Genomic DNA, 14,695 nt, shown 5'->3' with positions numbered 1-14,695 from the left:
AAGCTGGCCGTAGCAGAGAAGAGGGCCGTTCTAACTCCCAAGAAAGCCACCACAACCAAGAAACCATCTACAGCAGCAAAGAAGGCCGTGGTAACTCCCAAGAAAGCCGCCACAAGCAACAAACCACCTACAGCCTTGAAAAAGAAGCAGCAGCAGCAGCTTGTTGTTGGGAACAAAAAGCCCAAAATAAAGAGAGCTTCAAAATCTCCCAAACCAACCAAGGCAAAGAAAGCTATGAAGAAAACAACAAAGGCAAAATAAACGACGACATGCAAGCAGCATGAATACACATGACAATAAACATCCAGGCCTCCCCCCTCAGTGGAGGGGCCTCATATGATTCCAAAAAGAGTTTAGTTTTGTAGACAAATAAATCATTACTTTTGGGGTAGATTTACTCTGTATATTATATATATATATATATATATATATATATATATATATATATATATATATATATATATATATATATATATATATATATATATATATATACACACATACATGGGTGAGGTGATATGGTACCAAAGTTTTGGGTGAGGTGATTGACATTTACACAAGATAAAACACGAACCAATGGGAATAAAAACATAAGAATGGAAGTAACTGCAGAAGGCCTATTGGCCCATAACACAAGCACTTCCTCTTGATGCTTCTATATTGGTTCGGAGTCTTGAAGCTATAATATATATATATATATATATATATATATATATATATATATATATATATATATATATATATATATATATATATATATATATATATATATATATATATATATATATATGCACACAAAACTAAATAGTCTTGTTAGACAAATTGCCCCTATTAGAGGCAAGTTGACTAACAAGCTGAATGACTGCAATTGTTTTGAATTTGAGTTAAATCTAACATAGAAATGTAATCAAACCTAACGTAACCTATGCTAACCCAAGCTAAGCTAACGTAACCTAACCTAAGCTAAGCTAACCTAACCTAACCTAACCCAGCAATTCATGATCTTAATATAATACTGTTAATTGGATAAACCAATTTGGAAAGAAATGTTCGAAAATAACAAAATTAACTGTGCTTGTTAGGAAAATTGGGCCTTGCATACTTGTCCCAATAGTGTGGTTCTCGCTTTTAGGTACGACATAAACGTATACCTAAGTTGAGAGAGAAAAAGATTCGCACTCAAACATGCATATCGATTGCCAGTCCTGAATTCTGGGTAGATATTCGTGTCCTCCCTTTTCATTTACCATCATTTGGATACTATCAAAACAGCTCTGAGAAGGATAAAATGAATAAAACGGGTAGCTCACTCATGTAAAAAGGAAGAGTTGGGAAAGATCTCTCTCTCTCTCTCTCTCCCTCACCCCCCCCCCCCACCACCAATGATCCTGCTCTGCTAGTATATAACGGAACAAACCTTCCCCCCCCCCCACCCCTCCCTCCCCAATCAGAGTCCCTTTAAGCATGCGAGGATAAAAAATAGATTTCATAAGACCCAATGTGCTAGCTGATATCAAAACAATTTATGTTATCGTCTATTAAGCCCTTCAGTAAAAAAGTATAGGGACCTAATTAGGTCCCGTTTTGAGGTGGTGGTGGGTGGAATCGATGGATTAGCCAAGCTCTTATCCGCCGAATCCGTAGAGGGTACGACCCTGGCGCTTCAGAGCGTACACCACGTCCATGGCAGTGACGGTCTTCCTCTTGGCGTGTTCCGTGTAGGTTACAGCATCACGGATGACGTTCTCGAGGAACACCTTCAGGACGCCACGGGTCTCTTCGTAGATGAGACCCGAAATACGCTTCACGCCGCCACGACGAGCTAAGCGACGAATAGCGGGCTTGGTGATGCCCTGGATGTTGTCACGTAGCACCTTACGATGACGCTTGGCGCCACCCTTTCCGAGTCCCTTGCCTCCCTTGCCGCGTCCAGTCATGGTGTTGAAGTTGTGTGAATAATAAAATTTCGGAATCAGAATCAGAATAATACAGGAGAAGATGCCCATAGGGGCGAGCTTGGAAGTGGGGACAGAAGAAGATAAGGGGGGGTGAGAGGAAGAAGATTTGTAAGAGAAAAAGTGCCAGGGCTAAACCCAGCTGCGTGTCGTTAGGTTGCGGCTTTCGAGGCAGGGACTCAGTCGGGTGTTTTCAGTGACAACATCGGGACATCACAAACTCACAACATCACAGTGATTGGCTCAAGAGCGTCAGGGCTGAACTTTTTTACGGATTGTTTGTGCTGGTTGTTGAGAGCTGAATATGTAATGATAGCGGATGCTGGGTGTTGAGAGCTAAAGTTTAACGAAATACAGAGTTAGGAAGAGGATCATGGATGGTAGAGAAGAGGTCATGATTGTTTCGTGGTAGTCTGAGAGTGTGTAGGAGAAAATCAATGTGTTGTTCATGATGAGTGAGTAGTCTATCGATTTGTTTGTCTGATAGAGTTTTCCAGTAGGTATTTAGGGCAGGAATGTTAGTACTTTCATGGAGACTTTGACTGGTATTTAACTCTTGCCATCGGGTGTTGAGTACCCATCTTAGTGCTCTGTTCTGTATTCTTTGAAGTTTTATTTTGTTAGTGCGTGCAGATAGAGAAAGAGCTAGTGGAGCGTATGTTAGGAGAGGTCTAATAAGTGCTTTGTAAAGGTGCATTTTTGTGTCAGGTTTTGCAAATCTAAGTCTGTATAGTTTCTTCATGGCTTGAAGAGCTATTGCATGTTTCTGTGTTATGTGTGTGTGAAAGAGTAGTTGTCGATCAAATGTGAGTCCCAGGACTGTGGAGGAGGGAGATACAGAGATATAAGTAGGATTTTGAGTGTATGAATAGAGTTTGAGAGGAATTGGGCGAATAGTTCTTTTACAGAAAAAGTAGGTGATTTTAGATTTGCTGGAGTTGGTTTTTATACGCCATTTGTACTCCCACTCAGTGACAACATCAAGTTCTGTTTGTGCTCTGTTTGTTAGTGTATCAATGGTGTTGCTGGTGACAAGGTGAGAGACATCATCAGCATAACATATGGTTAATGAAGTGTGATGAACAGGGTCAGGAATGTCGTTTATGTATAGGATGTAGAGTGTTGGGGCAAGAACAGAGCCTTGGGGAACACCGGCGTGTAAGTTGAAGTAGTCAGAGTGTTGTTGGAGGAACTTAATTCTCATTGTCCTATCGTCTAAGTAGTTCGAAAGAAGTTTGGTGGTGATAAGAGGAAGATTAAAGTTGTTGCATAGTTTGAATTTTAAGCCGTCATGCCAAACAGTGTCAAAGGCCTTCTCAACGTCCTTAGTGATGAGTGCAGTCTTAAGTCTTTGGTGCTGATTGATACTGAGGTAGTTAGTCATGATGTTTAAGGCGTCGTGAGTGGACCGGTGAGGCCGAAATCCAAACTGTTTGTTAGTGAGTAAGTCATTGTGTTCAAGGTGGGTTCTAAGTCTCTGGTTGATCAGCCTTTCAAAGACTTTGCCAAGTGTCTCTAGAAGGCTGATGGGTCTATAGTTCTTTGGGTCAGTGTGGGGTTTCCCAGGTTTTGGAATAAGAACGGCTGTGGCAGACTTAAAGTTGAGTGGAAAGTATCCAGAGGCAAGGGAGGCGTTGAATAGGTTAGTGATAGCAGTAATGATAGAAGCAGGGAGTTGTCTAAGAAGGATATGTCCAATGCCAGACGCACCAGGGGCTCTACGACGAGTGCCCATGAGAGCTGTCTTGACATCAGCTAGAGTTAGGGGAGTCTGTAGTTCAGTGTTTGAATTGAGATTTTCAAGGTGAATGAGGTCGTCTGGTGTAGTTGCTTGTCTATTTTGGTGTATCCAGTCTTCGACTATTTCAATGTTGGGGCGTGCAAATGGTTCAGGAGGATGAGGGTGAAAGATTTGTTCCCAGTGGTGTTTAAAAATGTTGAGAACTGCTTCAGGATCAGTGATTTTGTTGTTATTATGTAGAAGGTATTTAAACGGTGTGTGAGTTGATCCTTGTAATCGTTTGATTCGTTTCCAGAATTCTTGAGGTGTCAGTTTTCTGTATTGTTCTGCTTGTTCTATAAGGTGTTTCCAATGTTTTGTGTGATCTTCATCTAGGCTGTTAAGGATATGGTTTTTTAATGCTGTTAGGTCCCATAGTATTTGTCCATGACGATGTATGTTTTGTAAGAATCTAGTGTGATAGCAAGCTAAGAGGCGTTTGGAGCGAATGGAGGGGGTGAAAGTGAAATGTGGTTTGTGTGCTGTTTTAGGAATGGAGATGTTTGCTGCATGAATGATGGTGTCTTGTATGTTGCGTGCTTGTGTGTCGATGTCAGTGTGATGTTTGTCATTGTATTCATAAGTGAGATCAGTGTCATCAATGTGTTGTTTGAACATGTCCCAGTTTGCCCTATGGTATGAGAATTGAGGAGTGCTGGGGATGAGAATAGGATTTGTGGAGACTGTGAGAATTAAGGGAATATGATCAGAGCCCGTAATGGGCCCTGGTGAAATGAAGTGTTGCAAGTTGCTGCCGTGTCTGTTGGTGAATATGAGATCAGGCCGGCCAGAACCTGTATGTGTGAAACAAGTGGGGAAATCAGGGCCAAGAAAGAATAGATGTTTTTGGGTGTATATTTGGTGAAGCTGTCTGCCATGCTGATTTGTGGTATTGTGGTGGAATGTAGGGTGTTGTGCATTGAGGTCTGCAAGCAGAAAAACAGGCAAGTGAGAGTTGTTGAAGAGAGTTATGAAATCTTGCATGGGAATGTCGGTGTTAGGACGGGTGTAGGTTGTGCAGATGATGAGAGACCCCATTTGTGTATGAACTTTAATGGCTAGGAAATGTTTGTGAAGCCAATGAGTGTGTAAGAGTTCGTGTTTGTATGAAGAACGGATGAGTATTGCAACTCCTTCATGTGCTTCATCTGGTGACTGGTAAGAGGTGTAGCCATAATGTTTGATTTTATATGAGTTCGTGATATATGTGCTATTTAATAATAGCACATCAGGTCTCTCGATCTCAATAAAATCTGACACCATGTGTCTAATGTTGAAATATGCCCGCACATTAAACTGTATGATCTTTATGAATTTTTAGGTTTTGATGGGGTGCTGGTGGGGTTTTGTGCATGTAAAAGAGCATGAGGGTTGCGTGATTCAATGAGTTGGGCAGTTATTGAGGAGGGTGCATCTTGGAGGATGGTGGTAGGAATTGTAGGATATTTACAGCGGGAGGTGGGAGTAAGACAACGGGTTGCTGAACGGGCTCGGGACGAGACAAGATGAGTTACAGAAGAAATGACTGAAGTTGTTGGGGGATGGAGGGAGACAGAAGGCTTGTTGACAGGGACCGGGTGAGAGGTATCAGAGGTTGTAGTGTTAGTAGTCAGATTGGAAGTGGAGAGGACAATGTTGGGAGAAGAGGTTGAAAGTGCCTTTGACATGGATGCTTCAGTTTGGGATAGTCCAGGATGTGCTGTTTGGTCAGTGGCACCGTTTTCTGTGGCAGTCAGGAGTGGGTTGGTAGGAGATTGTGGGGGAACTGTAGTATTTTCTTCAGCTGAAGTCATGGTGTTTTGTGGAGTGAGGACTGTAGGAGAGAATGGAGCAGAGCGCAATAGTTGAGTAGGAGGAACAGAGATACTAGGAAGGCCGTTATGAGTGAGAAAGATTGGAAGATAGTCAGCAAAGTCACGGCCATCGTCCTTGGCCTTCAAGTAAGCAGCTTGTACACAGGCAGTGACTCGTTCATATGCAAGGTTCTGAAGAGGAGAATAAGGTGGAGGTGGTGGGTGAGGGAAGAGAGGTGGAGAGGACTGAGTTTGTTGTGCAGTATTATGATGATGTTGCTGGTGAGGTGAAGCATTAAGGACACTGGCATAGGACATTGAGGTGGCTGATGCTGTTTGGTGATGAGATAGGTTATGGGAGGTTGAAGAAGAGGAATGAGGGTGTGCTTGAGTGCGAGGTTGGTTATTGCGAAGAGATTTTAGGGTTTGCTTTCTCAAAGGGCAAGATTTGTCAACTGCTGAATGACCTCCTTGGCAATTGATGCATTTTAAAGTGTTGGCAGAGCACTGAGTGTAAAAATGGCCTTCTGCAGAACATTTTGAACAAATTTGTGGGCTTTTACATTTCCGGGTTTCATGACTGTATTTGTAGCATTTAAAGCATTGCAGCAAAGGAAGATAGTCAACTGGACTAATGAAATAGGGAGGAGTGCTGGTGTTGAGGATTTTAATTCCATGGTGCAAGAGTTTTTGAGCTTCTGTAGGGGAGGAACATTGGATCTTGAGGTGTTTTGTATTGGGCACTGGGTATATCTCCATTACAGTAATAGCATTCCTGTGAGAGATGTCTTGAGAGAGATTGATAGTAGTAGGTGCTGAAAGGACAGAGCTGTCGACATTTCTTACAAGTACAGAGCATTTAGTTTTTTGTTCAATAGTGAGAACAGGAGTAAGTGAAGCTTGTGTGAGTTTTCTGAAAGTAGGTTCCTTGAAACAGGCAAAAAGGTCGTCTTCAGAGGCAATGAGAAATTTGATGGTGTTTGTGTTGGCATGTTTTATATGGTTAGTGGCTGGTGTGCCAGTGGCATTGTAAAAGGTAGTGATGCAGTCAACTGTGTCTATGGGTGTATTCCCAGTGTAGGTCATCCGTAGACAGTGAGCCATTGTGACTCACTGTCTACTGACAGTCCCGTGTCTTGTGCCAATCACTGCGATTCCATTAGCTCAGTGGGGGGGTCAGTGTGCTCGTGAGCTGTGGGTTGGAGCTCGGTTGTCAGAGGCGTAATTCCGGGTTCCTAGCAGGCTAATTGAACCCGGTTCGGCACAAATACAAAGTATTCGTGAGTCCTGAAGGTGTTACTCAAGGGCAACCCCCACTGCTAGTTGACTCGCACTATCACGAGGTTCTAGCAGTGGATCGGCATAGCAAACAAGCCAGGCAGGGAGACACAGGGCGCAAGCACGTGCTGTGACCCCACCTGGGAGGAAAGGACGAATACCCCACTGCACTTTCACCGCACAGGGGGTAGGTCCCGGCCTGAAGAGGAAGAAATGTTTAGCAGAGGAGAGAAAGAGTGCTATACACGGCAATACACATTACGTAAGTTAGGCCATCCAGCTGTCCCTGGTTTTATTCAGGGTGGCAGTACGGGTTGGCCCACTAGGGTAATGTATCTTTGCACGTTATATCACTGATAGAGCTGTAACATAAACCGTGAACACGCCGAGAGGAAGAGCCGTCGTTGCCTGAAAAAGAGGTGTGTGCCAGTTTGCCTGGGTGTTGCCTTGGATGGAAGATGGCTGTGATAAGGATGTGGCCCCAGGTAGGGTTACCACGAGAGTATGCTCGTCTGGGCCGACCAAGCGGCCCTGACCTTGCAAGTTAGCAACAGGTGCTACTAGCGCTCTGCATCTCTGGCTGTTGTTAAATCGATGCTGTTGGATCACTGTGGTGGTTGTGATGTCAGATGCCTCAAAACGGTGGTCCCATGTAACTGCAATAATGCAGAGGCAGGTGGTTGCAGGTGCGGGGGCGCTCAAACAGCGTATCGCCTAGATCTCACTGCGAGCGCGACGTGCTGCTGCTTCCGTTGCCAATGAAAAGATGAAAATTTCGGAATCGAATCGAATTAAATATAGGACAAGATACCCTTCGGGTGAGCTTTGAAGTGGGTATAGGTGAAGAATAGCTTGGGTGAGAGGAAGCGTCGGAGTTGTAGAGATAGAGCCAGGGCTAGACCCAGCTGCGCGGCTGAATATGAGGCTACTTGAACACCTGGTCGGCTTAGGCTTGGCTGGCAGGGTCCCGAGGGAGGGGCGGCGGTGTGAGGTCTTCTTTCCTCATGACGTGTGGAGTCTTCTTTCTTCTTAGGAGTTGAAGTCTTCTTTCTTCTTTGAAGCTGAAGTCTTCTTTCTTCTTTGAAGCTGGAGTCTTCCGTCTTCTGTCTTGCACGTTGGTCTGCTCCGAAGCTTGCAGGGGTTCCACCACCTCAAAACGAGCAAAATTAGGTCCCTATACCCCTAAAGAGGGGGGGGGGTGAAGGCGGCTACCTTCGGGCGAGTCTGGTGTTGAAGCTAGGCTTGTTATTCTTCCTTGTTCTCTTGCGTGGAGTTTGGTCTGTTGGCGTGCTTGGTGAAGGTGTGGGTCTTGTCACTACTTTATATTCGTTCAGTTCTTCTCTTGCTGCTCGCCATACGCTGTTGTACATCAGGGTTTTCATGTCAGTTACTACCCTGGTAACAGTTTCTTCGCCGTTTCTGTGTTTTTTCGTTATTGTTCCTGCTTCCACGTCCAGGATTGACAATGGTTCTTCTGTGTCCTTGGGGTCGTGAATCAGGAATCTGCGTGGGGATCGCAGACCATCTAGGCTTACTGGGGAGACCGATTCATTGTCGAATTCTGACAATTCGCAGCCGTCCCCGTCCTCGTGTTCATATACTGGGTCCCGCAGTGGTACGTGGAATTCTTGCATTCTCGGGTCGGTGTTTTCTTCAACAAAACTCATGACAGTAGTGTATGGGTTGAACATTTTCGGGGCTGCTATGCTGGTAGTCACTTTGGGTTCAGGTGCGATGACAGTTGCTGGTTCAGCAGATGTTGAGATCGGTTGAGAAGCCGTCGGGGTGCTGTCGTTTGCCGTAGTCGGGTTTGCAGGAGTGGCTGGTGTAGGGTTGGCCTCTGTTGTAGTAGAGCGGGAGGTGAACATGGCCTCTGGTATCACAAACGATGGTAGGTTGTTCTCCTTGTATAGTTCCTTCAGTAATTCATAACGTAGTCTGAGATCTTCGCCTGAGAGCGCCGTTGCGAAGTGTATCAGGGCTGCAACAGTGCTATCAGGGGTGGCTGCAGGCGGCGTGAGTGAGGACGGCTGGCTGGCTGGGTTGAGAGGTGTTGTCTGTGACCTTGAGTGGCTGGCGCGGGAGCTGCTGGTCCAGTAGTTGAGTTGTGCGCCGCTTGCGGCGCCACTTGTCGGGAGTGCTGGGAAGGCTTCTGCTTGAATGTTGAAAGATTTCACTCTTGGAGTAGGATTACGAGGTCTGGCGTCGATCATTTTCGCTATTTCTTCCTGCCTGGTGGGGCAGTCTTGAGAGACGGCTGTGTGTTCTCCGTTGCAAAGTAGACAGCGCTTGATGGTGGCTGTGCAGGTCCTGTGATGGTGTTCTCCAGTACAAATGCTGCATTTCTGCAGCCTGTTTGGGCACTTCTGGGCGTAGTGGGTGTATTGATAACACCGAAAACATTGACGAAGGCGGAAGTAACGCTGCCTGGTGATCTGGTGGGGTGTGCAGGCCACTCCACAGCATCTGAGTCCGTTGTCGGCCGCGAGAGTAGCCTCTGCTGGAGTCTTGAGGGTGACTTTGAGGGTTGGCCTCCCGCTTTCACCCTGCTGGATGAGGTGGGCCGAGATGGCTGTGAGAGACCGGTTCAGAGCGTTTATGCTCTTCACGATCTCAGTGATGGGCTGTTCGGCGATGATGGCACTCACTCTGTGGATGAATACTGTTCTTATAGCCTGGAACTGGAGGGGAGGCAGGAGTGTTAGCCCCTTTGCCTCGAGTGCAGTGGTCGACGTTGTGGTAAAAAGGGCTTCTAGTGCAGCTGCACTACTGAAGAGAATTTGGGGTCCCTTAACGTCCATAACGACGTCGATGGGTGCTACCCCAGAGGTCGAGGTCAGTAGCTCCATGATCTCGGCCTTGTTAAAAGTGGTGTCGGTTCCTCGGAACCGCACCTTCACTCTGAAAAGCATGATGCCTATGCAGGCACCACGCTAGAACTCAGGAGGGAAGCGCTCACGTTTCGAATGAATGAATGAATTAAATATAGGTCAAGATACCCTAATGGGTGAGCGTGGAAGTGGGGATAGGGGAAGAATTAGTGGGGGTGAGAGGAAGGGTTTTTAGTATGAGGTAAAGTGCCAGGGCTAGACCCAGCTGCATGGCATTGAAATCGTTATGACCAGACTAGGCAGTGAAGGCAAGGAATCGGATCTGTGACAACAATTCGTCTTTTCTGAGCACCCACGGAGACAGCAGCCCTCAGCTGGGTGTGCCCTGGAGGCTCACACCAGATGTGGTCTTTGATCTGATAATCAGCATCGTGGCCCACCCAAGGCACCAGAAAACGGGAGCTAGTTGGTCCCCCCCTAGAGGGAGGAGAAGAGTTAGGAGGTTATAGTTGGAAGTTTGGTGATTTGAGTAGTGATATTATAGGAGAGGGGTTATGTAAAGGACGGAGCAGGAGGTGGATCGTCGATCAGGTTAAAGAGGTTGTGCGTATGTCTGGGTCTGCTTAGGACGTTTCTGAGGAACGTGTCGTAGTTGTCATGATAGGTGAGAATTCTGTCAATCTGTTTCTTCCCCATAGTATCCCAGGTTATGTTCAGAGGTGGGATGTTCGCCCTCTCATGCAGGGCCTCACTGGTGGTGAAGTCCTGCCAATGGGTATCGAACACCCATCTCAGAGCCCTGTTCTGGGTACGCTGGAGTTTCTTCCTATTTGTTGGTGCTGCAAGTGTGAGTGGGATCGGTGCATATGTTAGGAGTGGGAGAATAAGTGTTTTGTATAAGTAGAGCTTGGTGGCTTGGGAGGCATGTTTGAGTGGGTAGAGTTTTGATAGGGCGTTTGAGGCTATAGCTTTCTTGGGTGTTATGTGTGTGTGAAAGCGAAGGTTAAAGTCTAGTGTGAGTCCAAGTACTGTGGTTTTGTTGACTCTTGGGATCTGGGTTGCATCTGGTGATTGAGAGTAGAGTTTTACTGGGTCAGGGTTACGTCGTTTGTTGTAGAAAAAGTAAGTTATTTTTGACTTGTTGGGTCACGTTTCGGAATCAGAATCAGAATAATACAGGAGAAGATGCCCATAGGGGCGAGCTTGGAAGTGGGGACAGAAGAAGATAAGGGGGGGTGAGAGGAAGAAGATTTGTAAGAGAAAAAGTGCCAGGGCTAAACCCAGCTGCGTGTCGTTAGGTTGCGGCTTTCGAGGCAGGGACTCAGTCGGGTGTTTTCAGTGACAACATCGGGACATCACAAACTCACAACATCACAGTGATTGGCTCAAGAGCGTCAGGGCTGAACTTTTTTACGGATTGTTTGTGCTGGTAGTTGAGAGCTGAATATGTAATGATAGCGGATGCTGGGTGTTGAGAGCTAAAGTTTAACGAAATACAGAGTTAGGAAGAGGATCATGGATGGTAGAGAAGAGGTCATGATTGTTTCGTGGTAGTCTGAGAGTGTGTAGGAGAAAATCAATGTGTTGTTCATGATGAGTGAGTAGTCTATCGATTTGTTTGTCTGATAGAGTTTTCCAGTAGGTATTTAGGGCAGGAATGTTAGTACTTTCATGGAGACTTTGGCTGGTATTTAACTCTTGCCATCGGGTGTTGAGTACCCATCTTAGTGCTCTGTTCTGTATTCTTTGAAGTTTTATTTTGTTAGTGCGTGCAGATAGAGAAAGAGCTAGTGGAGCGTATGTTAGGAGAGGTCTAATAAGTGCTTTGTAAAGGTGCATTTTTGTGTCAGGTTTTGCAAATCTAAGTCTGTATAGTTTCTTCATGGCTTGAAGAGCTATTGCATGTTTCTGTGTTATGTGTGTGTGAAAGAGTAGTTGTCGATCAAATGTGAGTCCCAGGACTGTGGAGGAGGGAGATACAGAGATATAAGTAGGATTTTGAGTGTATGAATAGAGTTTGAGAGGAATTGGGCGAATAGTTCTTTTACAGAAAAAGTAGGTGATTTTAGATTTGCTGGAGTTGGTTTTTATACGCCATTTGTACTCCCACTCAGTGACAACATCAAGTTCTGTTTGTGCTCTGTTTGTTAGTGTATCAATGGTGTTGCTGGTGACAAGGTGAGAGACATCATCAGCATAACATATGGTTAATGAAGTGTGATGAACAGGGTCAGGAATGTCGTTTATGTATAGGATGTAGAGTGTTGGGGCAAGAACAGAGCCTTGGGGAACACCGGCGTGTAAGTTGAAGTAGTCAGAGTGTTGTTGGAGGAACTTAATTCTCATTGTCCTATCGTCTAAGTAGTTCGAAAGAAGTTTGGTGGTGATAAGAGGAAGATTAAAGTTGTTGCATAGTTTGAATTTTAAGCCGTCATGCCAAACAGTGTCAAAGGCCTTCTCAACGTCCTTAGTGATGAGTGCAGTCTTAAGTCTTTGGTGCTGATTGATACTGAGGTAGTTAGTCATGATGTTTAAGGCGTCGTGAGTGGACCGGTGAGGCCGAAATCGGAATCAGAATCAGAATAATACAGGAGAAGATGCCCATAGGGGCGAGCTTGGAAGTGGGGACAGAAGAAGATAAGGGGGGGTGAGAGGAAGAAGATTTGTAAGAGAAAAAGTGCCAGGGCTAAACCCAGCTGCGTGTCGTTAGGTTGCGGCTTTCGAGGCAGGGACTCAGTCGGGTGTTTTCAGTGACAACATCGGGACATCACAAACTCACAACATCACAGTGATTGGCTCAAGAGCGTCAGGGCTGAACTTTTTTACGGATTGTTTGTGCTGGTTGTTGAGAGCTGAATATGTAATGATAGCGGATGCTGGGTGTTGAGAGCTAAAGTTTAACGAAATACAGAGTTAGGAAGAGGATCATGGATGGTAGAGAAGAGGTCATGATTGTTTCGTGGTAGTCTGAGAGTGTGTAGGAGAAAATCAATGTGTTGTTCATGATGAGTGAGTAGTCTATCGATTTGTTTGTCTGATAGAGTTTTCCAGTAGGTATTTAGGGCAGGAATGTTAGTACTTTCATGGAGACTTTGACTGGTATTTAACTCTTGCCATCGGGTGTTGAGTACCCATCTTAGTGCTCTGTTCTGTATTCTTTGAAGTTTTATTTTGTTAGTGCGTGCAGATAGAGAAAGAGCTAGTGGAGCGTATGTTAGGAGAGGTCTAATAAGTGCTTTGTAAAGGTGCATTTTTGTGTCAGGTTTTGCAAATCTAAGTCTGTATAGTTTCTTCATGGCTTGAAGAGCTATTGCATGTTTCTGTGTTATGTGTGTGTGAAAGAGTAGTTGTCGATCAAATGTGAGTCCCAGGACTGTGGAGGAGGGAGATACAGAGATATAAGTAGGATTTTGAGTGTATGAATAGAGTTTGAGAGGAATTGGGCGAATAGTTCTTTTACAGAAAAAGTAGGTGATTTTAGATTTGCTGGAGTTGGTTTTTATACGCCATTTGTACTCCCACTCAGTGACAACATCAAGTTCTGTTTGTGCTCTGTTTGTTAGTGTATCAATGGTGTTGCTGGTGACAAGGTGAGAGACATCATCAGCATAACATATGGTTAATGAAGTGTGATGAACAGGGTCAGGAATGTCGTTTATGTATAGGATGTAGAGTGTTGGGGCAAGAACAGAGCCTTGGGGAACACCGGCGTGTAAGTTGAAGTAGTCAGAGTGTTGTTGGAGGAACTTAATTCTCATTGTCCTATCGTCTAAGTAGTTCGAAAGAAGTTTGGTGGTGATAAGAGGAAGATTAAAGTTGTTGCATAGTTTGAATTTTAAGCCGTCATGCCAAACAGTGTCAAAGGCCTTCTCAACGTCCTTAGTGATGAGTGCAGTCTTAAGTCTTTGGTGCTGATTGATACTGAGGTAGTTAGTCATGATGTTTAAGGCGTCGTGAGTGGACCGGTGAGGCCGAAATCCAAACTGTTTGTTAGTGAGTAAGTCATTGTGTTCAAGGTGGGTTCTAAGTCTCTGGTTGATCAGCCTTTCAAAGACTTTGCCAAGTGTCTCTAGAAGGCTGATGGGTCTATAGTTCTTTGGGTCAGTGTGGGGTTTCCCAGGTTTTGGAATAAGAACGGCTGTGGCAGACTTAAAGTTGAGTGGAAAGTATCCAGAGGCAAGGGAGGCGTTGAATAGGTTAGTGATAGCAGTAATGATAGAAGCAGGGAGTTGTCTAAGAAGGATATGTCCAATGCCAGACGCACCAGGGGCTCTACGACGAGTGCCCATGAGAGCTGTCTTGACATCAGCTAGAGTTAGGGGAGTCTGTAGTTCAGTGTTTGAATTGAGATTTTCAAGGTGAATGAGGTCGTCTGGTGTAGTTGCTTGTCTATTTTGGTGTATCCAGTCTTCGACTATTTCAATGTTGGGGCGTGCAAATGGTTCAGGAGGATGAGGGTGAAAGATTTGTTCCCAGTGGTGTTTAAAAATGTTGAGAACTGCTTCAGGATCAGTGATTTTGTTGTTATTATGTAGAAGGTATTTAAACGGTGTGTGAGTTGATCCTTGTAATCGTTTGATTCGTTTCCAGAATTCTTGAGGTGTCAGTTTTCTGTATTGTTCTGCTTGTTCTATAAGGTGTTTCCAATGTTTTGTGTGATCTTCATCTAGGCTGTTAAGGATATGGTTTTTTAATGCTGTTAGGTCCCATAGTATTTGTCCATGACGATGTATGTTTTGTAAGAATCTAGTGTGATAGCAAGCTAAGAGGCGTTTGGAGCGAATGGAGGGGGTGAAAGTGAAATGTGGTTTGTGTGTTGTTTTAGGAATGGAGATGTTTGCTGCATGAATGATGGTGTCTTGTATGTTGCGTGCTTGTGTGTCGATGTCAGTGTGATGTTTGTCATTGTATTCATAAGTGAGATCAGTGTCATCAATGTGTTGTTTGAACATGTCCCAGTTTGCCCTATGGTATGAGAATTGAGGAGTGCTGGGGATGAGAATAGGATTTGTGGAGACTGTGAGAATTAAGGGAATATGATCAGAGCCCGTAATGGGC

The sequence above is a fragment of the Procambarus clarkii genome, unplaced genomic scaffold, assembly GCF_040958095.1.
Source record: "Procambarus clarkii isolate CNS0578487 unplaced genomic scaffold, FALCON_Pclarkii_2.0 HiC_scaffold_113, whole genome shotgun sequence".
Classification (NCBI taxonomy): Eukaryota; Metazoa; Arthropoda; class Malacostraca; order Decapoda; family Cambaridae; genus Procambarus; species Procambarus clarkii.
The sequence above is the reverse complement of the archived record's forward strand: the minus strand, read 5'-3'. Positions refer to the sequence as shown.